Raw genomic sequence first — 26,518 nt, 5'->3', positions numbered from 1 at the left:
CACTGTTATTACTCTAAATATTTAGCGCGGGGAAGCTAGACGGATGGAAAGATTAATACTCACTCTGGAATTTTTGGAAGATATCACAGATGCTACAGAGAAATCAAGGGGTCCTTTGTTTCCGAAACACTCTGGAAGTGAGTCCAGATGTTTGTTTTTTGCCCACGTTCACGCATGTGGGATTTCAAGTTCGCGTCGTGTCTGACCGTGAACCCGCAGCAGCGCGCTGTCTGGACTGATGTGCGAATGGCACAGAGTCCCCGGGGCGCCGGTACATGTGAGGCACGCGGCCGGCTCGGGCAGCACGTCGGGCTGTGCTCTGCTGGTGTTGGCGACAGCGGCCGTGGGTGTGGACGGGCCAGCGCACACGGCGCTGGAGGCTTCTTTAAAGCAGTTCTCTGTGCCTGGCGGGTGGTCCTGCCCTTGGTGAGGACGCATCTCAGGAGCTCTTACAGCTCACCGTGTTCGGAAACCGTCCTGTGTTTGTTCTCTCTGCTGGGAAGTTCGATATCCACGTTCCTAGAATAGACAACGATGGTGGAACAAACAACTGGATGTCATTTTTCTTTAATTATAGATTAATTTATGTTGCCCATAGTTCTTCAAAAAGGTTTATTTCTTTGTTTTGAGAGAGAGAGAGAGAGCTCACGGGTGGGGAAAGGCAGAGAGAGAGCGAATCCCAAGCAGGCTCCGTACTGTCAGTACAGAGCCCGATGTGGGGCTCGATCCCATGAACTCTGAGATCGTGACCTCAGCGGAAATCAGGAGCCTGACCCCCGAACCCCCTCAGCCAGCCAGACGCCCTGGTGCCCGCGGTCAGGGGCAAACGTCCCAAGTGTGTGTTGCAAATTTAAAAGCATACGTGTGAGAGCTACATCTGGAAGTAGCCATGGGGCATTCGGATCAGACTCCAGAAAAAGATTAGTTTCTCTGGAAAAGATGGGAAACCTCTCAGAGTGTGAGGAGTGGATGTGTTACGTGACCCAAGTCCGTTTCCCCGGTCCTGGCCCATTGTCATTTCAGAGACCCTCATGCTTGTCTGACCGTTCACCTTTTTTTTTTTCTTTTTTTTAATTTGTGGACAACCTAGCTACTAGAATTTAGAGACGTCCTGCCTGATACACTTGCTGTAATCCTTTTCGGAGTTACAAATTCTTTGCGAGGATGACAGCAGGTGCCCTTAGTAAAACGCCTTTGCGTGTGCAGGTGGCGCTCAGTGTGATGCCCCCACATACTTTTGTGATCTGCGTGCCCCTCTCGATCCTAAGGCCAGCGTCCTGTCTGAGCATCAGTAGTCTTCACAGCCTGTAGGTGGCTGGCGTGTTCCACGTCTGACAACGGGCGCGCTGCTGGCCGAGTCACATTCGTGAAAATCTAGCATTCGTTCAGCGTTTACTGTGTGTTGGGTCCAACAGCTTGACATGCGTCAGCTCGTTTCCTCCTTGTAAAAGCCCTCGGGGGGAGGTGGTATTTCCATGTCGATTTTGGAGCTGGGGACTTGGGCTCAGTGAATTCAGTGACTCTCCCGACTCACCCGGGTGTCACCTGCAGAGGCACCAGGGCTCTCTGGCTCTCATGCGTGATCTCCAGCCAGTGTGTCTGGTGGGACCGCCTGCGGTGGTTTTCTAGTAAATTCTAGGTCCCTGACTTCTTCCATCGCGGGTCAGCAGCAGGGCACGTTTTATTTCCACTGTCGAGTGATCAGGAAAGGTTAGTCTAGGCATCTCCTCTCCTTGCAGGGGCACCCACACCGCGGGCAGGGGACCGGCTCGGACACACAGAGGCAGCAGCGGTGATGAACGCTCCGTGCTCTTCTCCCTGCTGAGTCGTTGGGGGTGTGTGTGTCACTCGGCACGTGACGATTCAGCAGCATATGTTACTGTCCTCGGGGAGGTGGGCTCTCTCCCCACCGGCCTGTAGAGGAGCCCGGCTCAGGGAGCACCCTGGTGACTGGAAACTCCCCTCCAGCCTCTGCCTAGGTGCTGACACTCCTCTTCAAGCCTAGACCAGCCCTCCTGCCCATCCATCAGTAGATGAGCTGCATAAGGCGGCGAAAAAGGAAGTGGCCAGGGGTCAGACCTCGGGTCTGCCCGCTTCTGCCCCTTCCCGCTGAACGCGCGTGCGCCTCGTGGAGGACATCAGTCCGTGCTCCCTGCCGGCACCAGGGGGCGGGTACCCGGGCTGAGACGGAAGGGGGTCTCTGTGGGGTGGGGTGAGGGTTGCAGCCTGCGAGGACCCCGGGAATGACGACGTGGGCTCGGATTTGGGCTCCCAGCACGAATGCTAGGTACGCTTGGCCTTGCGAGAGGGCAGAGGTCTGTGCGTTCCATTCCCAGCCTGCCTCGGGGGCACTTGCTTCTACTGCCGAGGGAAGACGGTGACCCGGGACGTGGGGCGGCCTCCCCGTGTCCTCCAGTCTCCGCCGGCAGGATCTGCCCCTGCAGTCGGTTGACGTGCCGACTAGAAAAAGCCTGGTCCTTGTGGACCTCTTCCTTTCTCTGCTCCTTGTAGAATCTTTTAAGTTAAATCTCCCTGAAAAGAAAAATATTCCACGTGTCTGTTTCAAGGAGACTGGAGTCTTGGGTGCAGAGCAGAAGATTTGTGTTTGGCCAAGTTCAAGGTGTTCAGTGACGGCCTCTTTGACTTTTCAGCTTTGGAGCCGGGCATGAGGCTGAACCGGAGCAGGGAGCTGTGGGGAGCGGGAGCCCCGCGACCGTGACCGGCACCTGGTTCTCACCTGGGTCCTTGTGGTCGAGCCGAGGCGGCTGCCAAACCAGCGGAGCCGGAGCGAGCCCCTGACAGGTAAGGTCTGTTCGGTCTTTACCCAGAGGTGGGATTCTCTCTTGGGAGAAGCGTCTGGTAAATATTGATTGAGCTGAGATCAGTAAGTGAGGGTCGCTGTAGGCAGGGGCCTGACGACGGATGCTTTCTTCCGGTGTTTCTGCGCCTGTCTCTCTGTGTCCCCTTGCCTCCCCTCTGCTCCCTGTGCTGAGCTGGGTGACTTGAGAGATGTCACTGGGCCTCCCTGGGCTCTGCAGACCACTCTCCACGCCCGCTGTGCCTCTCCCTCGCCTGCCTCCCTTTGGTGTTCTGCCAAGGAGCTGTTGTGTTTGGCGACGGGCCAGGACAGAATGGGGGGCGGCTCCTGCCTCAGGCTTTGTTTTCCGATGGAGCTTGGAGCTTGTGCGGGGTGCGTCCCACCTTAGCACTGGTAGTGGGGTGCCCATAAATAATGAGCCTCTGGGGCAGGTGCTACACCTGGACCTTCCCTTCTGTCCCGGTCGGCTGGGTTGTGGGGTTCTTACCACGCTGTCCACGGGGCTGCGACCCTAGTTGGAGAACTGAGCCTGGAACAGTCTTCCAGCAAACGGGCCTGCTACAGCCTTTGGTCCCAGGGAGGACGGTGGGTGCTGGAGAGTGTATCAGTCAGCTCAGGCTGCTGTAACAAATACCCCGGGTAGGGCGGCTTGAACAGCACATGTGCGTTTGGTCACAGCTCTGGAGGCCAGAAGTCTGAGAGTCTTAGGAAGCCTCCGTGTCTGGCGTGTAGATGAATGTCTTCTCGGTGCCAGCATGGTCTTCCTCCTGTGTGCCTCTGGGTTCTGCTTTCTTTTTCTTCTAAGGACATGAGTCCTCTTGGATTGAGGCCTACCCCAGACCCCGAATTATCTTAATCACCTCTTTAAATTTTTTTTTATAACATTCATTCAGTTTGGAGAGACAGAGTGTGAGTGGTGGGGGAGGGGCAGAGAGAGAGAGGGAGACACAGAATCAGAAGCAGGCTCCAGGCTCCGAGCTGTCAGCACAGAGCCCAACACGGAGCTCGAACCCGTGAGCCCTGAGATCATGAAGTGAGCTGAAGTCAGACGCTTAACCGACTGAGCCACCCCGGTGCCCCCTTAAGCACCTCTTTAAAGACCCTATCTCCAGATACGGCACATTCTGGGGTCAGTGTTCCAGCGGCACATTCTGGGGTCAGCGTTCCAGCGTGGGAATGTTTGAGGTCAGCCTCTAACAGACAGGACCCTGGACTGAGGAAGTCGGGTCCAGATTTCTCGGGGACAGAGGTGCTGGCCTTTCTCTCCCCATTTCCTACACTCACGTCCCTTCTCCTGTTCCGTGTTACCACCTGTCATGACCCTGGACTCCCTTGGGTTTTCCTTGCCTGTCTATAGTGCAGAACAGGAGGGTTCTAATCCCTTCATTAATCGGGTTTATTCAGCAGATCCTTCCCGAGCATCAGCCTCGCGTTAGATGCTGAGTAACATTTTAGAATCCTGTTCAGGTTCAAAAGGTGCACGCGCGGACATTTCGTGTTTCTTTCTCTCTGGATAGCGAACACGAAAGTTGATTTTTTTTTTTCTGGGGTGTGATCCCTCCCTGCCCCCCACCAGCCAGTGAGCCCTCATGGAGACCATGTTCCCCACACGGAGTCGGGCTTAGCTCTGGCCTCCCTGCTCCTGCCCCCATCCCACCGAGCAAGGCTTGCTTCCCATGAACCGCGACATCAGACTTTTACCCCAGTCCTGGAGGAACACCACCACTGGTACAGATTGGTTTCTGTAAACCAGAGGGAGATGAAGAAAAGGGGCAGAAGCGTCCTATCCGGCTCTTCCCGGAGGCTGCAGAAATCAGCGTGGGGAACGAAATGATGGGAGAAGTAACCTCATCGTGGCCCCCATCCCATCCGTGTCCCACACCCAGGGCACAGGTGCTTTGTCTTGCCGCTGTTTTCGCCTTCCTCGGCGAGCACTTCGTGCCGGAAGCTCCGGCAGGCGTGGTACGGAAGGAAGGTACCTGGTGTCGTGGGTCGGGCTGATGCTCCCACGTGGCCGTGGGCATCCTTCGTGGCCCCTGTGCTCCCTCCCGCTGACCGGCTCCTTCATCCATGCCTCGGGGTTGTTACGTGTCGTGCCGAGACTCCTTGAGGGTTGGGACTGGTTTTGTCCCTGGCAAGCTGATTGCAGCGTGGAAGGAACACACCTGGAAAAAGGCCCGAGGCGTCCCTGATCACGCTTGTCCCCACTTCTTTGATTGTCTGCTCAGCTTCCACCCCGCGTCCCGGTCTTACCTGTTACCATCAAAGCCGCCAGCCTCTGGATTCCGACAGCCCCATCAGGGACGTCTTGGCGTGGGCACGCAATGAAACGAAGCCTCGTTTCACAGTTCATCCTTCTGTCTGGGGCCTGAAATCTAGTTATCCGTGGCAGCTTAAGCGTGGGGGTCTGCTGACATGGAAGACACCGTGTGGGGCGTGTCACGTCTACCCTCCGGGACTGGGCAGCTGGGTCTGGGGCTGTCCGTCCCCCGTTTGGATGAGTTTGCATGCCCAGCGAGGTCACTAGGTGTAGGGACTAACCCGGGGGTGGGTCCCCGAAGTTTGGTCCATGGACGGCATGTCCAAAAACACTGTAGCCACAAAACACTTTCTTGACCCGAACGCTGATGTGGTGACCTCTCGTGCGGCATGTGTGGGACCCATTGGGTGCTTGGGGGGCCTGGAGCCCGCTGGGTCTGGGGGATGGCTGGGCAGGGGACACGGGTGCCTTTGTGGTCACTGACAGTTCTCGCGATGGGCTTCTCCAGGGATGAGTCCAAGGTAGAAAGTCTTAGATTTTGTTTTTTGTATTTTTTTTAAATGCTTATTTATTTATTTGGGGGGGAGAAGAGCACGGGTGTAGGTGGGGGAGGGGCAGAGAGAGAGAGAGAATCCCAAGCAGGCTCCGCCCTGTCAGCGCAGAACCACACAAGGGGCTCAAACTCAGGAACGGTGAGATCATGACCTGAGCCGAAATCAAGAGTTGGACGTTTAACCGACTAAACCACCTGTGTGCCCTGAAGGTCTTAGATTTTTTAAAAACCAGTTTGTATTCTCTGTGGCCTCACACTGCACCCTTAGTCCTAGCCAGAAGAGTCTAAAATGCACTTTTACGGGACACGGAGGGAGCCGGGGGGCGTGCAGGTGTGTGGGCTGCAGGCACAGGCCATTCCGCTGGGTGGTCTAGTGTGTGCATCTTCTCCAAGGCAGTGCTGACCCCACCAGGGACAGGGTGCGGCTCCTCCCATCCTCTATGATCCCCTGCGTTAAAGAGAACTAATTTGGCCCCACGTTAGGCTCCGCTAACTTGAACATGACCTATGACGTATTAGATAAAGCATTACATTGGTTCTCATTTTCCTGACCTTTTTCTAGTCGTTGATTAGTTCCAGAGAGCACAGTTTGGACTAGCTAACTGTCCCAGGTGGGGCACTGGGGTCTGCAGGCTGGCCACAACCCTGCACACATGGAACATTCTGGTAGCAAGAGGTTCCCTTTAGAACTCATTTCTCAGGGGCACCTGGGTGGCTCAGTCGGTTAAGCGTCCGACATCGGCTCAGGTCATGATCTTGCGTGCGGTTCATGAGTTCGAGCCCTTTGTTGGACTCTGTGCCGACAGCTCAGAGCTTGGAGCCTGCTTCAGATTCTGTGTCTCCCTCTCTCTCTACCCCTCCCCCTGCTTACACTCTGTCTCTCGCTCTCTCTCAAAAACAAATATTAAGAATAAAATGAGCTCACTTCTCTTTGATCTGTGAGTCGGAGCCCCATCCCCTGGGGGTTCGGGAAGATGCTGTAACATGAAATAAGAGGGTCTGAGAGGGACCCAGTTAGTGGCTAACAGGGAAATTAGTAAATCACAGGCTTTGGTTTGCAGGGTGCCTCTGACCGGGGCTCTGGATTTGGGTGGAGCCAGCATGGGAATCTTGATCCTGGAGGGGCGGGGTCGAAGGCTGTCAGTGAGGGTGGGGGGGATCATTTGGGCATTAGGGCCGCCCTCCCTCCCGCCTTCACAGTCGATGCATCCCAAGAGCCCTGTTTATTTTGGGGTCTTAGGGGAAGGGAGGGAAAGATACAGATGGTCTTACCTGCCCGACTTCTTTTTTGTTGTTTTGTTTTTAAAGTTTATTTATTTATTTTGAGAGAGAGAGAGAGAAACAGAGCACATGAGCCGGGGAGGGGCCTAGACAGAGAGAGAGAGAATCCTAATCAGGCTCTGCGCTGTCAGCCTGGAGCCCGACTCGGGGCTCGATCCCACGAACCGCAAGATCATGACCTGAGCTGAAATCAAGAGTTGGATGCTTAACCGACTGAAGCCCCCAGGCGCCCCTTACTGTCCTAGTTTTGATCCCACGGAGGCCTCTGAGCTTAGCCATCCTCTGACCCCAGGTTTTAGTTGCTTGTTTTGTTCTCGCAGTCGACTTGGGTCAGAGCGTTGCACCCCCAGACCCCGTGTCGGCTGCATCGCACCCTCTGCAGGGCCTCGCCTCCAGAGCGTGCTGTCTCCCGACAGCAGAGGTGGGCCTGCGCCCAGCGGTGCGGGCCCTTGGCCCCTCAACATACAGCAGGAGGGCGCCCCTCTGGGCCTTGGAGCCTTGGGATGGGGGGGTGGTGGTGGTAGTTACTGCTGCGGCGGGTGTAACCTGTGTAGCAGGACAGGAGGTGGAAGGCATTTCTCTGCCCGGCTGTGCTGGCCAGTCGCATCTCCCCGTTTACAGTATAATTTAAACCCACACCTTCTAAGAATCTAACTGTAAATGGAGTGACTTCTGTTTTCCTCTTTTCAAGAGCAGAGTCCCAGTTGTGCCACAGCTTGAGGCCAGCCAGCCAGGAAGGGGGTTTTTTTTGTTTGTTTGTTTTTTGTTTATTTTGAGAGAGGGGTGGGGGGCAGAGAGAGAGAGAGGGAGACAGATCCCAAGCAGGGTCCGTGTTGTCAGCAAAGAGTCTTGACACGGGGCTCGAACTCAAGAACTGTGAGATCATGACCTGAGCCTAAACCAAGAGTCGGACGCTTAACCGACTGAGCCTCCCAGGCCCCCACGAAGACAGACCTGGAAGGAACTGGCGTGCACCTCGGCGTGTGTCCTCCTCTCTGGACTCCTGTCGCCTCCTGAGTTTTCTAATGGTGCCTGCTTCTCTCTTTCCGCTCTCCCGTTGCTCCCCCGTTGACTGTTGTTACTGCCATGTGCTCCCCACTGAAAGCATCCTCGCAGCCTCTTGGCAGACTTCTGTGTCCTCCCGTGGGGTGCCCATATTGTTTTATTTCTGCCTCGTTTGGGGCGCTTGACCCAGCGTGCCCTGATGCTGGGGTTGCACGAACCTTCTCTCCTCCTTGTGCTGAGAAGCCAGGATCCTGCGGCGCGTTCCCCCCGTCAGCTGGTGCATCTGATAAATATCTGATTGAGCTGTTTGCACTGTTGGGTCTAGATATGTTGGGGTCTTGGCACGTTATTCCCCGAGGGTAGAAGGAATCTAAAACTCACTAACATTGAAGGAAGCAAAATAATCTGTTTGCACCCGGCTTGTAAGTCCCTTAGAGATGCAGGTCTCTAGCTCTCGTTTGTTTCAAGAATGTGTGCAATTGTCACGGAGGCATTTGTAGGACGGTCACACGGACACTCTTGCCCATTCCAGCCAGAGTCCTCACCGTGCTGGCATCTGTGGTCATCTCATTCCAGGGCACCATTGACCTTGTTCTGGGAGTGACAGGTGATTTTCAGTTGTGCTCTGGACATCTCGGGTTTATGCTGTGAGAGTCAGGGGTCTTGTTGTAATCTCCTTAGCAGGTGGTTTCCCTGGTGGGGCGTCGCCACAGGACTGCGTGGGGCCAGGGGACTCATGCCAGCTGGGTCCGGGCAGCACCGCCCGAGCTCAGCTCCTTGTCACAGCCTGGAAACTCACACCTTCCTGGAGCACAGGCTCCTTGTGGTCACGTGCAGGGGAGACTCAGCTCCCCTGCACCTCCTCGGGTGTGGAGGGTGCACATGCACGGCCTCATCACCTGTCGGGGCTCACTCAGCTCCCACTGGACGCTGCTGACACGGAAGGTGACAGTGAGGAGAAGAAACGCCAGCTAAGCCCACCTCTCCCTTGTTACCTTCATGATGCCAAGAGGGATTGGAGGCCTTTGCATCATGTTAAAATGTGCAGTATCGACAAGTTTCTGAGAACTTTGGGTATTTGAGTACTTAGGTGTAAGCTAACAGGCATTTAAAAAATTAAAAACAAATTTTTTTTAATGTTTATTTACTTTTGAGAGAGAGAGACTGAGCGCGCACAGGGGAGGGGCAGAGAGGAGATACAATCCGAAGTAGGCTCCAGGCTCTGAGCTGTCAGCACAGAGCCCAGTGTGGGGCTCGAACTCAGAAATCGTGAGATCATCGCCTGAGCTGAAGTCAGACGGTTAACCAACTGAACCACTCAGGCATTACCCCCCCCCGCCCCCTGCAAAAAAATTTTTTTAATGTTTATTTATTTCGAGAGTGAGAGAGAGAGAGAGGGAGACAGAGTCCCAAGCTGCCAGCACAGAGCCTGATGCAGGGCTCAATCTCAGGATCCATGAGATCATGACCTGAGCCAAAATCAATAGTCGATGCTTCACTGAGCCACATAGGTGCCCCAAAGGTAACAGGCATTATTCCTGGAAGCTCAGTGTTTTTTGAGCAGTGACAGCATCAAAATCAATTTGGACAATTGCAGGGGAAGAGTGTTTAACGCGGTATTGAAGGTAAGCCTCAGGGACCTCAACCAGGCTTTTGCTGTTCCACTACGGTGGGCATAGAATGCTTGCTTTACTGCGCGTGCACTTCCTTCTAGGCTTGTGGGAAAGTGTGTTCCTCCTTCCATCCCCCTCTCTGGATGTGATCTCCTCCTGCCAAGGGCTCAGGTGTCTGTCTTGGGACGTTGGCGTGAATGTACCGGTCGCGTGCGTCTTGGGCTGGGAGAGAGCAGGTGTATGACTGGTCGGGAGGACAGTGTTCAAGGCAAGTCGATGTGGATAAAGTGCCAAGGGTGCTGTCTCTGTCTTAAGATTGGGAGCCCCAGGCACATGGGTGGCACCTAGTTAATTCTTGCTTGGTCTGCAGCGTCAGGGGCAAACCATTGGGGGGGATGCTGTCAGCCTATCTTTATCTTATTTATTTTACTCATGTTTCCAATGGTGAAAGATGATTCCTGGACTTAACTTTCTTCTCTGATGGCCCAGACTGGTCTGGAACGGCCTATCCTTTCGGTCACCAGTGAGTTATCTTGGGATATGGGGGTCAGCCTAGGCTGAAGGTAGGGCCTGGGTGACTCATCGTCTAAGGTAGCTAATGTCTTTCCTGTCCTGTTAAAGTGGTCAGTGTCATTAGACTGGAACTCGTGTATCTTTGTGGCATAAAAACATAACTCTTCTGGAATTGGCATTGGACGTGGCTGAACTTCATGGACACTGGGGACTAGTGGTAGGAAGCTAGGTTTTATAATTACTGTAGGTTTCTGCCGCTCTTGGGTGTGTAGAATCATGGCTGGTATACTTTGGCACTTCTAAATGTGTCAGCCCAAGGGTGACTCTTACCAGGCTTCACATGTTTGCAGTCATGGAAGCTTCTGTTGAACGGGATTGCCCCGAGATGGACGCATGGATGGACAATGACAAGGAGACTTCCTGTGTGCACCTGCTGTGGTTAAGAGAAAAAATGGAGACCTTCACGTGTGCACCTGCTGCGGTGGAAAAGAGAAAACGGAGATCTGCTTGTGTGCACCTGCTGCGGTAGAAAAGAGGAAACGGAGACTTTCACGTGTGCACCTGCTGTACTAGAAAGAGAAAAGGGAGACCTTCACGTGTGCACCTGCTGCGGTAGAAAAGAGAAAATGGAGACCTTCCTGTGCGCACCTGCTGTAGAGAAAAAGGGGGACCTTCATGTGTGCACCTGCTACAGTAGAAAAGAGAAAAGCAATGAGGAAATATCTTTCTTGCTCTTCAGTCCTTGTCCAGAGATGGTAGCTCATCAGCTTTCCAAGTGGCTTCACACGGGAACGCTAAGAGCAGCACGGATCACGCCGCTGCCTGTGGCCATCTTAGAAGTTGTGCAGAGGACTCTGTGCCTTGGCGTGTGCCAGGGGGACTCGGTTCCTGAGGTAGCAGAGGGAGCCCCATTCAGGCTGCTTCCCCGTGGGGATCCCTGTGGCAGCTCCTATGTGTGATCCGTGGCTCAGACATTCCAACTGTCAAGAAATACACGTTCCCTGTTTCTTTCCAGGAGTAGGGGCAGCCTGGGGATGCTATTGCTGACAGAGTGGCTGGGCCAGCAGGTTGCTGCAGAATGTTCTGGGTCAAAGGGGCGGGGGTCATTTTTTCTGAGTTCACAGTCTCAATGAAAGGAAGATGGAAGGATGCAGTAACGTGCGATGGAATTTACGATAACAAGTACCCGCTGGTCGAATGCTCTATCTAAACATCCCCTGCCTTCAGAAGCAGCAGACCTGGGTCCTGAAGTTGGGCTGGGGGACGGAGAGAGGAGGGTGGCATTCTGGACATGCTCCTCTTTGTCCTGTCAGGGCTTCTTTTGACGAATCGCTTTGTAGACAAGCGAGTTGATATCTGAGGGTCTGGAGGGAGTGTGATGGATGTGGGGGCTCCACCCAGAGATTATCGCTTTCTTAGTTATTGTGACCAATGTTAGTAGTTATTATTAGTTATCATCAGGGCCAATGGGGGAACATGTTGTTTCAAAAATGACAGATCCTGCCAATTACAAACTTCGGAAGAAAAACTCTTGGTGGTTATTTTTTGTTAAGTGTATTTATTTATTTTGAGTGGGGGTGGGGGGGAGAGGGAGGGGCAGAGCAAGAGGGAGAGAGAGAGAGAGTCCCAAGCATGTTGACAGCATAGAGCCTGAAGCAGGGCTCAAACTCATGAAACCCTGAGGGCATGACTTTGAAACAAAATCAAGAGCCGGACGTTCAACCAAGCCACCCAGGTGCCCCTTTGTGGTTCGTTATTGTGACTCCCATAGTGTAGGACTAGTGTGGTCAGAATAGATACAAATCTATTTTTTTTGAAAACAGAACAATTAAAAAAATTTTTTTTAATGTTTCTTTCTGAGATAGCCAGAGCATGAGTGGGGGAGGGGCAGAGAGAGAGGGAGACACAGCATCCAAAGCAGGCTCCAGGCTCCGAGCTGTTGGCACAGAGCCCGATGCGGGGCTCGAACCCATGAGCTCTCAGATCATGACCTGAGCCGAAGTCGGACAGTTAACCGACTGAGCCTCCCAGGCACCCCTTAAACAGAACAATTTTAAAATTCCGTTTTACTATTAGACGTTAAGGAATTTTCTAATAAAAATCCAAGTCGCGTGGGAAAGAGATTAATGCGTTTGTAAACCTCTAGAACTGTGCCGTTTGAAGAATTTTTAGTGTCTTCTAGGTTGTAGAGATCCATTTTGACCCTTTATTTAGGTGAGAAAAGCAGAGTTTCTAAAAAATACGTATTTTCATTTAGCACATCTTCCTGAAGTAAGAGTCAGGACTTCCCATGATGGTTGCAAAAGAAATGGCCTCAGTAGCTTTTTCCTTTTTGGGGGGTGGGTCCCGCCCTGTCCACGAGACCAGAGCTGTTTTCACTCAAAGTCTACGTGGCCAGAACGGATAAGGTTATGTTTTTACCTGGACCGGCCTCCATCCCCAGAGGGCTCTGGTCCCGAGGCCCCAGTCCCGGCCACAACCTCAATGCACTTGTTGCCTAAACCTTGGGCTGTGGGCTCCTCATTTGCACACGGCCTCACGTGCTGGCCAGAAGGAGGGGGAGGAAGAGGAAAATGCAAGTCGACGCCCAGCAAGTGTCCAGCAATGGGCTCCTTCCCGTGGTCCCACCCTGAGTGTTTTCTGCTGCTTCTCCCGGCCTGGCTTTGGGGCTCCATCCTGCGTTGCTGAAGTATCTCGTGTCCCCTACATCTATGCTTCCTCCCACCTCCTCGCTCCCCAGCTCCCCAGTTCCCACCACTGGCCCAGACTCGGCCCCCGCCATGGAGCCTCCCCTTCCTGGTGTGGCCTCGTTAATGTCAGTCTGTACCACACGTGGCCCCCAAGCAGTGATTTACAGCGAGGTGCCTGCCCTCCCGCCTGGCCCCGGAGGCAGGCGTGTCCCCACTTGCCATCAGGGTCCTGCTGAGGGGCAGCGGGTGTCCAGGTGGGCCGTGTGGGTTTGTCCGGCGCCCCCCTCCTCGCCCCGCGGGTAACACGTGTCCACCTGCAGAGATAGGAGACACCCATCCTCCTGCGAGATGTGTTCCTGCATTTAGCGCATCTCGTCCAGGCCAAACCCTTAAGAAGATACATTATCTTACAGTAAAACCTTGGTTTTTGAGAGCATGATTCATTCCAGAAACACGCTTGTCATCCAAAGCGCTCGTATCTCAAAGCGCACTTCAAGGACGTGTAGCTCAGTTGTGATCACGTGACGTTCGGCGTCCCGTACGACTCGTATCTCAAGACATCGCTCGTTTATCAAGTTAAAATTTGCTAGAAACGTTTGCTCGTCTTGCGGAATCCTCGCAGGACAAGTTCCTCGCAATCCAAGATTTTACGGTATGATCCTCAGGGCTCGACTGTATCTACACTGGGGGGATTTTTAACTGGGGTAAATACAAGCTTTGCCTTAGAGGAGCGAGAAGCTGTGTAGGAGGGCAGCGGGTAACGGATTGGTGACGTGGACAGAAGAACCGCGAGGGAAGAGGGGTCAGGGGTCAGGAGCACCTGAGCCAGCAGCGGTCACGACCTCCGCCCGTGTCGGGCAGCCGCATCTCACCCCCACCTGGCGGGTGAGGAGGGACCCTGCGACTGTCTGTGGGCCACGGGATAGTGGGCGCGGGGCCTGAACCCGGCCTTGGCTCCGCTCCGGCCTGGCTCTTAATCCTGACGAGGACTCAACAATCAGAACCGATGGCCGGGGCCTGTTCTGACCTTCCTTTCATGTTCACGGGAGCGGGAAGGACCTCCTGGTAAAATAGGCGGGATTTAGGTGCCGCCAAATGGTTTTCTTTTCCTCCAGTTCAACTTTGCGGCTTCCCGTAGTGACGCAGCGTGTAGCCAGATGAAGCACCTTCCAGACGTGGTTTGACCTGCTCTGTGGCCCGTTCTTCTTCTCGCCCCTCTGTCCTCCCCGTCCGCCCCCGGTGCCCTCCTCCCTCCCCTGTGTCTCTGCCTGTCAGAGTCTGGAGGGGATCCAGCAGCTGTTTTGAGGACCAGGGTCCCTGGCAGCGTGGGATCCGAGGGCAGAGCAGTGCAGGCGGGGGCTTGATTTTAAGAGGACCACCCCAGCTTCTCTGCTGGGAGGTCTGCAGTCGAGCAGCTGGGTACGGGGACCGAGCGCTCGGACCACACTTGGTCGGGGGTGGCAGTTAGGGTCTGCCTCTGGGGGCGGCAGGCGTGTGGAAGAGAGAGCGGGCTGGGCTCACAGATGATGCAGTGTCTCTGCCGGAGCCAGTGGGCAGAGGGCGTTTGCGTGTGCTGATTGGGAAAAGCAGTGGGGGCCTTTGAGGGTGGACACTTGGGTCAGAGAGGCCGGGGGGGGGGCGGCGGACAGCTGAGCGGCAGCGGGCAGGAGTCGGGTGTGTGCTTGGTGAGAGTCAGGGGCCGGGTCCTGGAAAAGACACAAGGTGATAGTTACAGGGACGGAGAGGAAGGAGCTTCACGCCGGAGGGAGGGGGCCTGAGAACTGGGTGACGGCCCCCAGTATTTAGAGGTCTCAGTGTCAGGGGGTCACTGCTGTGGAGACCAAGCAGGAGCACGCGAGCGAGGTGGTGTCCTGGCGTCCTGGGAGGTGTTCATGGGCCCTGAGTCCAACAGGTGGCCATGCCGGGTGCCGGAGGCCTGGAGCCTGGATCCTGGATCAATGCGGGTTCAGGAGTGCGGGGACAGGGCCGGCCGGGTGGATTCGGGGAGCGGAGAGAACAGGTAATTGTAGAAGACGTGATGCGTTGTGAGTATTTTCCCGTATGATTTTGTAGCCGCGTTGGAGCGGAATCAAATTAGAAACCCACGCACCTCGCGTGACACACGCACACGGACGTGGTGTTCATGGACTTACGCACATTGGCATCCTTGTGATGGATGGACACGTAGAGCATTCAGATCGTTTCCGGCTTCACTGGAGAAAAGACGTACCCTTGTGTCCAGCTAACGTAGGTTCGGATCAGTAAGAAGGTTGGAGGGCGGAGATCCTTGGGGCTGGGGGTAACTTGTGCCTTATTTCCCTGCCTTGCCCTCTGCCCGGACATTGCCCGTCACCTGGACGGTTCTTTAAGGTATGGGTGCTAGTTAGGTGGGCTGCTGTGGGGGGGGGGGGGCTGGGGCCAGGAGTTTGAAAGAATGACTTGTGACACGAGAGCAGCGTTGAGAACCACACTTCTGTTGGGATGGCCGAGGGGTACTGAGGATGGGTGGGGTAGGCAGAGGGCGGGGCCCGGGACAAGCTCTTGCTGGCAGGTGGGTTCAGTGGGCATGTGGGGTGCTTGGTAGGCAGCAGAGAGGCAGGGACCGTGTGGCGGTGGGACAAGAGGAGGGAAGGGACAGACGTTGTGCAGGCGAACTGAGTGGCTGTGGGGTGGGAGACTCACCCTGTTAAGCCCGGTGTCAGGGGTGGATGTTCCGGGACGGGCACTCAGGTTTCGGCGGGTTGGGACCTGTGCGGCGGGGGTGTCTCTGGGCCGTGGGGTTTCCAGACGGAGCTCGGGGCAGCGAATTTGGAATCTGTCTCATTGAGGTTTGCAGACAGACAGTAAAGCTGCGGGAGGAGCAATGGACAGAAACCTTTCCCTCCCCGAATTCTTCCTAGTGCAAGAAATAGTCATGGTAGGGAGGATGGAGCCCCTGGGGACACCAAGGTAGACGAGCTGGGGTGCAGGGATCGCGGGGTGACGGGGGCCTGGGCCCAGGGAAGCCGGTGGGGAGGGCCCGCAGTCCTCGAAATATGAGAAAAGACGTTGACTTCACTATGTGACTTTTCGCCTCCCCAGAGGGATCTGGTGTCTTTCCCTTGGTGGTGAGTTACTCAGGTCGTGCCAGAGGACAGAATGTTGCGATTATTCATCGGGAGGGTCTTTATGTTTCCTTTTTTTGTTTTAAAGTTTATTTTTACTTATTTATTTTGAGAGAGAGCATGAGCAGGGGAGGAGCAGAGAGAGAGAGAGAGAGAGAGAGAGACAGACAGACAGACAGAGAGAGAATGAATCCCAAGCAGGCTCCACGCCATCAGCACAGAGCCCGATGTGGGGCTCGAACTCAGGAACCGTGAGATCACGACCTGAGCCGAAGTCGGATGCTTAACCGACTGGGTCCCCCAGGCGCCGTGGAAAGCAAGGTTTTTTTTTGTTTGTTTTTTTTTAAATTTTTTTTAACGTTTATTTATTTTTGAGACAGAGAGAGACAGAGCATGAGAGGGGGAGGGGCAGAGAGAGAGGGAGACACAGAATCAGAAGCAGGCTCCAGGCTCTGAGCTGTCAGCACAGAGCCCAGCGCGGGGCTCGAACTCACGAACCGTGAAATCATGACCTGAGCCAAAGTCGGACGCTTAACCAACTGGGTCCCCCAGGTGCCCTGGAAAGCAAGTTCTTTTAAAAGGACCCCAAGTTTAGGTTTATGTGTAAATAACCCCCATTTTAAATTTAAAACCAACGATGGTTTCTCCTCTCCCCCTGGTGTCTCCCTGGTCACACAAGGTCGGATGCCCTCCTCTGCAGGAGATCCCTCCTTTGCTCCCGCTCCCAGGCCTGCTGCCCGTGCCCGGTCCCACGGGCTTCCCTTGACCACCTGGTCCATCCAGGTTGTCCCTCATATCTGAGCGTGTCCCCATCTGTGAAGGGCGGATGGCCCCTTTACAGGTGTCAGGGTTGTCTGGGGCTCTGTGCAAATGTGGCTTCCCTCTCGCCACCTGCTCAGGGAGTGTCCCACCACTTCTGGGAAGGCGGCGCGTGGCATTCTCACTGACCCCCTCATTTCACGATCTGGAGAATCTGTTGTTTTCCGTGGTAATGCATTTCTGACGGAGGTCGGGAGGCCGCTGGGCCTGTGCATTGTCTCAGCTGTTCTCTGTGGCTCGTTTGTTTCTTGACTTTTTTAGCGATGTGTCCGAGTCCATGGGGTCAGTCCTTACGGGAGCCTTCAGGAACTGGATTAGGAGCCCCATCCCGGACTCAGCACACGATGGCACGCCTGTGCGTTAACCATGGTGGAGGGAGGCCCGGCTCTCAGGCCCGGTGCCCACGGGCTGGGGCTGCTGGAAACAGAGGGTCAGTGTCCACCGTCGGCCTCTCCTGGCTTGCGTGGACCGGACCCTGTTCCTGGGCACTCCGCATCTGGGTCTCTGGATTGGGGCAGAGAGGATCTCAGGGACTGACCACACAGTTGGCCGGCACGGGTGACCGGAGGCAAGCCGCTTCTGCTCGGGCTCCTGGCCTGTCCGGTGGGGACAGAAGTAGTGTCTCCACGTGGCTTGTTCAAGGATTCGAGCTTGTGTTCGGTCAGGAGGCTGAACAAAGCACTTGGGTGGAAGGCACCGTGGGCTCTTGAATAGAATATTCCAAACAAGTCTCTTACCAAAGGCTGAGAATATGAAGCCCAAGGTCCTTCTCCCACGTACGGTCACGTCCAGACCTCGTTGCGGTGATGAGGCCATCTATCCTGCCGGCCGTCAAGATGAGCCCTGGCCTGCCGCGTCTCCCGCTTTCACCCTTCGATCGGTGTTCTAGAGTGGGTTCTGTTTCCATGGGAAAAAGGGGTAGATTCGTAAAAGGCAGAGAACGTACCAGCTACAGCTTCCAGCCGGGGATCTGGCCCTTAGGATTCGGGTGGAACATTTTGAGGAACTGATGATATGGTTTCCCCCCCCCCCCCCCCCAGCTTCCAGAAAGCAAACCTGGAGTCTTCGAGGCTTTATTGCAGTCTTTTCCCAATTCTGTTCCCCTTGCACACGTCATAAAAAAGGATTAACAATGTAAACCAAAGAGAGGAGAGTAGTGGTTCTCAGCTTTGGAAACACTGGGGAGCTTAAAACCACGCCTGTGTCCCCAGGATTTTATTTTTGCTGGTCTGGGGTGCAGCCCAGGCACCCGAGGTGCCCTGTGGTTGGGGCTTGGCCAGAGACACGGAGCCCCCCCTGGGACTCACTCCCAGTTTCTGATTTAGTGGGTCAGCGTCTGGGCTGCAGTATTGTGTGTGAGCAGGTGCCCAGGTGGTGCCTGGGGACCACAGTTTAACAACCACGGGACTGTGGGCATGTACTTCTGGACTGACCTTTGTTACCTCCTCTGTCCCTTCCCATCACTGGCCCCAGGACCTTGACCACTGCACTCCGTTTCACGCCTGTCAACCGCGGGAATGATACTAGGGTGAGTGTGTGTGTGTGCATGTGTTTGTACACATACATAACTATCCCTGCCCAGCCCACTACGTGGTCTCAGCAAGCACTTGAGAAATCCTGTCTTTTTCTTTTTTCTTTTTTTCTCTGTCTTGACAAATGGAAATAATTGACAGTAAGAACATCTAAGTCCATGGCTTTCTTTATATGTTGGGGTGAAGGTGGGAGGAGTACGGGTTTCAGTCCTTTTTATCTCCAGAGTTTTCTACCCTAAGGATCTTTTTTTAAGATTGTTCTGATTTTTGGCGTACATTTTAAATAAAAATTCTAATTTCATTAAAGTCTCCAAATTTCTTTTTTCTAATTATTTTTAAATGTTTATTTTTGAGAGAGTGAGAGAGAGCACAAGCAGGGGAGGGGCACAGAGAGGGAGACACAGAATCCGAAGCAGGCTCCAGGCTCCGAGCTGTCAGCACAGAGCCCGACGTGGGGCTCGAACCCACGAACCGTGAGATCATGACCGGAGCCGAAGTCGGATGTTCAATCGGCTGAGCCACCCAGGCGCCCTGTCCAAATTTCTTTTTTTTTAAGTTTTTTAGTTTGTTTATTTTGAGAGGGAGAGAGAGAGAGCAGGGCAGAGGCAGAGAGAGAGAGAGGGGAAGAGAGACACTCCCAAGCAGGCTCCGTGCTGTCAGTGCAGAGCCCCTCTTGGGGCTCGAGCTCACGAACCACGAGATCACGACCCCAGCCGAGATCAAGAGTTGGACGCTTAACCAACTGAGCCACCCAGGCGCCCCCCAAATTTTTTTCTTTATTAATGTCTATAAAATTACCACGATTAAAAAAAAATACCGTATTCTTTTGCTTTTATTCTGTGCATGGAGTTCTTGTTTTTCACGTAAATTTCTTATCGAAGTATTCTGTCCATTCACTTAAGATTCTAATACGTGGATGTTTTCTTGTTTGGAGTAGAAAGACTGAGCACTGTTGTTCGTCACGAACATGCCCTCTGCTGTCCGCAGTACATTAGCGTGTCTTTCCTCTGCTCTGCACTTTGCTGGCCCTGTCCCCTCTCTCGTCACTTTGCATCCTGTTCTTGCGTCTCTGCCCCTCCCTTCCTGGCCCTCTTCTCACAGGATTTCTGTTTCAGTGTGCCTTGAGTATGTTTCTTTTTTTTTACATTGGAATACTTTAGATGTTATTTTGAAACGAAGGGAATCGGGTTGTTGACACCCATCTTCTGAATAAATTGTGAATGCTACCTTCGTCACCTGGTTTCTGTTTTCCCTTTGATGTTTGAAGTATTCTTAGTTTCTTCTAATGCCTTTATTATGAGTTAGAATCTGAATGTGCTGTTTTCAGCTCTGCAAGCGATGACCTTAATATATCCTGAATGTTGTTCCTGGTAAAGAGCAGGGTCCCCGGCTTTTATGGGAGGTATCACTTTCTTTTTAAAAAGTCCCGCAGTGATTTACTTATTCATTTATTTGAGTTTATTCTTAAGAGCGACAGCACAGGCAGGTGAGGAGTTAGAGACAGGGGGAGGGAGAGAGAGAATCCCAAGCAGGCTCCTTGCCAGCGCAGAGCCCAGTGTGGGGCTCGAACCCACGAACCGTGACATCATGACCTGAGCCGAAATCAAGAGCGGGTCGCTTAACCGATCGAGCCACCCAGGCGCCCTCCCCCCCCCCCCCCCCCGTGATTTATTTTAAGACTTGCAGCTTCTCTTTTTCAATTTTATTTTCATTTATTTATTTACTTGCTTTTACTTCCAAATCAAATGTTCTTGTTTAGCCTTCCCGTCTGCAGTTACGCTGGTTGGTCTGGTTGGAGTCCCCCCGGTGTGCTGTCCTCGGCGGAGCAGGGAACAAGACCACGTTCTTGGTCAAGAAGGCATTTAGTCGCTCTCTGACAAGTGCCGTAGGATTGGTGTCAGGTGCCGGCTGTGGCCACGGGGCAGGGCCGCAGGGCGACGAGCTGGCACTGGGCTGTGCGGAGCGTCAGGAGCCGAGGGCCACCAGGCTGTCGCCTGAGTGTCCTGAGGAGGAGGCAGTGAGGAGAAAGTAGGAAACAGGCATGCCGGAGGGAACAAAGTAAGTGCCCTAAGGAGACGTCTCGGCTTCCCTAGCAGGGTGAAATGCACATGTTGGATTTCTGGTCAAGTGAAGATGGAAAGAGTCCCCCCAGTGTGTGCTGTCCTCGGCGGAGCAGGGAAGCCACCCTGCAGGTGACTTCAGGGGTCTTGGAGGCGGCTGGTTGCATTCTCGTAAGAGTAGGTCAGAGGAGGAGACGCGCTCGGGAGCTCAGATGTTTGCCACGTCCGGGGCGGACCAGGAAGGCAGGGGAGGGGTGCGGGCAGGGGGAGGGGGCCAGTGGGCAGCAGGTGCGTGCCACAGAAGGCGGTGAGCTTTCAGGCGAGAGGCGCCACGTACACACTTGAACCTGAACCTGTCTTCACATTGTGGGTCGTATCCCATCGCCGCAGCTGACATCAAGGTCATGTGTGTTCAGTAAGGAAAACAGAGCAGAGGAGGAAATCAGAGCGGATCGCGTGGATCCTGTGTCCGCGCTGAGCACTCTGCCAGGTGATACGAGCCGGGTGTACATGAGGTGCCGGGTCCCTCGCTGCGCCTGCCAGCATCACAGTTGACATTTGTAGCATACGGGGTCCCCGCTATGGGAAGGGTTGACAGACACTTGAAATCGGCCACGAGTGTAATTCCCAGTAGGTTGTGATGAGAAAGGCATAGGTATGCCTGCCGGTCTCCAGAGATTCAGTGAGAAACTCAGAAAAAGCGGTTTTGGGTGCAACATTTAAAATCTTAGGATGGTCTTGTCATCGTCATTTAGCAGAAGTTGCCCTCAAAATGGAAAGAAAATAAACATGAAACAAAAAGAACAAAGGCATGTTCAAGTCCAGCTGCTGGACCCAGAAGTGTAAATATTGACGTTGTTGAGAAAAATGTTGACTCTAGCATCAGCAGACTTTGGCTCTGCTTGAACTATTTTTCTGAACTGTCGTCTAATAAGGAAGAAAGTTCAGGCTTCGTGGTGAAGATTATTTAAACTTTTATCACAAGTTCAAAACCCCGTTAAAATGGATAGACTCCAATATATTATTTATAATGGGATTCTGGCAAAGGACAGACTCATAATTAAAAGGACATATGGAATCCACACAGTGAGATGAACGTAGCAGTAAGCCTCTTTAATTGAAGGAAGACAGGACAGCAGTCACGGGTACAATTTCTTCGTCACTCTACAACGGTTAGAGAGAATGCCGTTTATTGTTACAGAAAGCTCTAGTAGCAACCAGCCTAGGAGGCTTTTCCTCAGTATCTGTACAAAGCACATCATTTTGATAAGTCAGCTGATGATTTACATGTGGAGCTCGTGAGGCGCCTCGGGGGCTCAGTGGATTAAGTGTCCGACTTCGGCTCAGGTCATGATCTCACCGTTCGTGGGTTCGAGCCCCACGTCGGGCTCTGTGCTGACATTCCGGAGCCTGCTTGGGATTCTTTGTCTCCCTCTCTCTCCGCCCCTCCCCTGCTCATGCTCTGTCTCTCTCAAAAATAAATCCACGTAAGAAAATAATAAATGTGGAACTCTTTACAAAGTGGCACAGTGTGTCATCGAGCCTGTATTGTTGTAGGACATTTAGAAGTGAAGTTTTTTGCTCAGGAGCAGGATTAGGGTTTCAGTCTCCACGAGAGCACAGATCACGACCGTGGTCCCAGTCTTTGTCAGGTACGGGTGGCAAGATGGATTTTACCAAGGGCTTGCGGTGGGGGTTTCATTTCACCTGCCAGACAGCTGGGTGACGTAGAGTCACAGAGCAGAGAGGGCATTGCTGGTCAAGAGAGACCAAAACGGACAAGTCTTAACCAATTCCAAGTGGTAAAACTGGTGTGACCAGGAAGCATGTTGGAAATTAAAAAGAGAGGCGCATGGCTGGCTCAGTCAGTTAAGCGTCCGACTTCGGCTCAGGTCATGATCTCGCGGTTTGTGAGTTTGAGCCCCGCGTCGGGCTCTGTGCTCACATCTCAGAGCCTAGAGCCTGCTTTGGATTCTGTGTCTCCCTCTCTTTCTGCCCCTCCCCCACTTATGTTCTCTCTCTCTCTCTCTCTCTCTCTCTCTCTCTTTCTCTCTCTCTCTCTGTCTCAAAGATAAACATGAAAAAAGATTTTTTAAAAAGTTTGTACAGAAGTGATATTTGCAAGCCTTGCTTTATCCATCTTCAAGTTTTAACATCCTAAGAAATTCTGCAGAATCTCATGCTTACATTTAAAAAAAAATTAGCAAAAGTTTTACATTTTATTAAAGGAAGCTCGTTGGACAGCCATCTTTTCTATGTTTCAAAAAAGCAGATAGGGGCATCTGGGTGGCACAGTCAGTTAATCATCCAACTCTTGATCTTGGCTCAGATCATGATATGACAGTTCGTGAGATCAAGCCCCACATTGGGCTCTGCACTGATGTTTTAGAGCCTGCTTAGGATTCTGTTTCTGCTCTCTCTCTCTCTCTCAATAAGTAAATAAACTTAAAAAATAAAATAAAAAAGAGGATAAAACATATAAAACATAAATTTCCTATTTTAGCCCCTTCTTAGTGTGCAATTCAGTGGAATTACTTACATTCACAACGTTGTCTAACCACCATGGCTGTCTATTTCTAGAACTTTTTCATCATCACAGACAGAAACTCTGTACCCATTAACCCTCCCTTCTCCCGAGCCCCTGCTCACTTCTACCTTTTGTTTGTAGACGGCCTCGTGGAAGCGAGATCCTACAACATTTGTCCTTTCCCGACTGACTTAGTTCACTTAGCATAACTTCTTCAAGGCTCATCCTGTTGTAGCGTGTGTCAAACTTGCATTCCTTTTCAAGGCTGAATAATATTCCGTCGTATGGATATGCTGCCTTTTGCTTATCCATTCATCTGTTGATAGACACTTGGGTTGTTTACACTCTTTCGCATTGTAACAATGCTGCTTTGAACACGGGTGAACAAGTACTTGTTTGAGTCCTTGCTTTTGCTTCTTTTGGGGCTTATGCCTAAAAATAGAATTTCTGGACATACGTTAATTCTCCATTTGATTTTTTTGAAGAGTTGTTATACTGTTTTCCACAGAGGCTGTGCCGTTTTGTATTCTTACCAGCAGCAGAGAAGGGTTTCACTTTCTCCACATCCTCACCAATGCTTATTTTCTGTGGTATCTCACCATGGTTTGATTTACATTTCCCTAATGACTAGTGATGTTGAGTGTTCATTGGTCATTTTTGTATCTTCCCTGGAGAAATGTCTAGTCAAGGCCATTTTTAAAATTGGTGGCCTGTTTTCTCACTGTTGAGTTGTAGGTGTTCTTTATGTGCTGGATATTAATCCCTTATCAAATAAATGATTTGTAACTATTTTGCCCTTTTTTATGGGTTTTTGCCATCTCTTGATCATATCCTTGGTACAAATGTTTTTAATTTTGATAAAGTCTGATTTGTCTTTTCTTGTTGCTGATGCATTTGGTGTCCTAACTGGAAGTCTTTGTCAAATCCAACATCATGAAGACTTTTTCTTATGCTTTCTTGTAAGAGTTTTACAGTTTTAACTCCTAGGTTTAGGTCTTTGATCCATTTGAATAAATGTTCATTGATAGTGTAAGATAGGAGTTCAACCTCATCCTTTTGCATGTGGATATCCAGTTTTTCCAAAACTGCTTGTTGAAGAGGCTGTCCTTTCCCCATTGAATGGCCCTGACACCTTTGTTGAAAATCAGCCTGCCATAATACGTGAGGGTTTATTTCTGCGGGCTCTGTTGTATTCCATTGGTCTGTCCATCTGCCCTTCAGCCATTTCACACTGTCTTTATCATCAAAGCTTTGTAGTCAGTTTTGAAATCAGGAAATGTGAGTCCAACCTTGTTCTTCCTTTTCAAGATTTTTTTTTTTTTTTTTTTTGGCTGTTTGGGGTCCTTTGAGGGTCTATATGAATTTTAGAAAGGTTTTATCGATTTCTGCAAAAAAATGCCGGTGGGTATTTGTGAGGGATGGCACTGACTCTGTATATGCTTTGGGTATTGTCATCATCTTAAAACTGTTAAATATTCCCAGCTATGAACACAGGATGTTTTCCGTGTTTATATTTCCTTTATAGTCTTAGAGCGACGTTTGTAATTTTTAGTACACAAGTGTTTTGCCTCATTAGGTAAATATATTCCTAGTTGTTATTCTTGATGCTGTTTCAAGTGGATTTGTTTTCTTCATTTCTTTTTCAGATTTTTTGTTGTTGGAGTATAGAAACACAACTAGTTTTAGTGTGTTATCTTACATTCTGTAACTTTGATGCATTTGTTAACTCTAATTATGTGTGCATCTTAGTAATTTTTAGGGTTTTCTATGGATAAGATCGTGTCGTCTGTGAACAGAGATTGTATTAGTTCCTTTCCAATTTGGATGCCTTTTTATTTCTTTTTCTTGCTGTATTGCTCTAGCTAGAACTTCCAATGCTATGTTGAGTAGAAGACGCAAAAACTGACATCCTCACCTTGTTTCTGATCTTAAGGGAAAAGCTTTCTATCTTTCACCGTTAAATCCAATGAGAGCTGGGTTTGATACATTTTATTAGAGACTCGAGTTACTCTTATCGAACTATAGTGTACTTATCCCAAAAGGAGCTACTCAGCAGGACTTACGGGATGTCTATTATTCTGACTGAGAAGCAATCTCATTTGGTAAATGCTTTCAAAGGTCGTATTTAGGTGATAACATTGGCATGTGTATGTGATATTTCTGGCACTCCAACACCCATTAAATTTGAAGCTTCGGGGGAAAGTTACGTGTCTCCACGTGTTGAACATGTCCAAGAGTTCCGGAGGCAAACAAGGCTGGGCAGGGCGGCACGCACGGAGTGAGCTGGAAGGAATGTGGGGAGCAGTGGCAGAAGGGGGCGTGGGGCAACAGGGCAGCCATTAGCACAGGTGCCGAGAGGGTCCTTAAGGGGCCAGAAGGGTGTTAACCCCTCCCCAAGGCCCGTGGGGATGTGGGCGAAGGGGAGAAAATTAGCCTGCTCAGGGAAAGGAGGCTGCGGGCTGAAGAAGGTGGAGGGTGTGTTTGGAGAAGGGCCGGGGGCTGGGAGGTTGACCACGCAGAGTCGTCAGACTCAGATGGGCACTGGGGAGGCCTACAGGAGACACCACGTGTGGTCCTGGGATCTGGCTGTGGTTGGCTGGGGTGCATACGTCAGGGTTCTCCTGAGACACCGAACATGTGTATGTACATACAAAGAGATCTATTTTAAGGAATTGGCTGACGTGATTGTTGGGGACTGAAAAGTCTGAAATCCCTGGGCCAGGCTGGTAGTCTGGAAACTCAGGAGTTTGCTGCAGTCTTGAGGTCAGATCCCTTCTTTGCGAAATCTCAGTCTTTGCTCTTAAGGCCCTCAGCTGATTGCACGAGGCCCACCTCTTGTAGGGAGGGTAATCCCCTTTGCCTAAAAGTCCAGTGATTGCAGATGTCAACCACTTCCCCAGAGTACTTTCAGAATAGCAGCTAGGTTGGTGTTGGGATTAAATGGCTGGATGTTGGACACACGGACGCATGAGACTTGCTACCATAGGCCCAGGTTGACTTATGGGCCAGACAGGTTTACAGGCTTGGGGGCTACTGGCCTTGCCCAAGGCTGGAGAGAGGTGACCAGCCACAGCCGTGCCCATGCAGTAGAGAAGCCGGTTACCGCGTGGGGCCCTCCCGCCATCTTGTTAGGGCTTCCATTCCCCTACCCTCTTCCCTTCAGCCTAGCAGCCTCTTACAGGTCATTCTCTGGTTTCTGTGCAGATGGATTAAAGGATCCTAAACACTTAGTGAAAACATAATTGCCTGGTAGTGGATGTTATAGATTTAGGGCACTTCTGTTCCTTTTAGCTGAAATAGCAATTTAATAGTGGTTTCCTATCTTGGGTCTGTATTAGTTTTTCAGGACCGACTGCCTTAACAGAATTGTACAGACTGGGCAGCTCAAATAACAGAATTTATTTCCTCTTGGCTCTGGAGGCCGAAGTCTGAGATCAAGGTGTGGGCAGGGCTGGGACCTCGTGAGGCCCCTCTCCTTGGCATGTAGACGGCCGTCTTCTCCCCGTGTCTTCCCGCGGTCGCCCCTCTGCGTGTGTCTGTGTCCTCAGGTCCCCTCATATTGACTCGGGGGCCACACTAACACCTCATTTTAAGCTAATCACATCTTTAAAGACCTCCACCTCCAAATACAGCCACGTTGTGGGTCCTGGGCATTAGGGCTTCAACTTTTGAATTGTGGGGAGGACACGCTTCAGCCCATGACTGGGTCTTACCTTCGAATTTTTTGCTATCTTTCTTTTTAG

At 52.0% G+C, this 26,518-nt stretch overlaps 1 protein-coding gene across 4 annotated transcripts in view; it reads left to right on the top strand.

The window, feature by feature from the left end:
* The window catches only part of GRB10 (growth factor receptor bound protein 10), a 183,226-nt gene that overhangs the window by 29,652 nt on the left and 127,056 nt on the right, over positions 1-26,518 (top strand). For all 4 annotated transcript variants that reach the window (XR_003967084.1, XM_030307673.1, XM_030307672.1 and 1 more), the window contains exon 2: positions 2,652-2,802. The gene's annotated coding sequence lies outside the window, so the exon portion shown is untranslated. The remainder of the gene's footprint in view (positions 1-2,651; positions 2,803-26,518) is intronic.

The sequence above is a fragment of the Lynx canadensis genome, chromosome A2 (genome assembly GCF_007474595.2).
Source record: "Lynx canadensis isolate LIC74 chromosome A2, mLynCan4.pri.v2, whole genome shotgun sequence".
NCBI classification, from domain to species: domain Eukaryota; kingdom Metazoa; phylum Chordata; class Mammalia; order Carnivora; family Felidae; genus Lynx; species Lynx canadensis.
The sequence above is the reverse complement of the archived record's forward strand: the minus strand, read 5'-3'. Positions and strand labels throughout refer to the sequence as shown.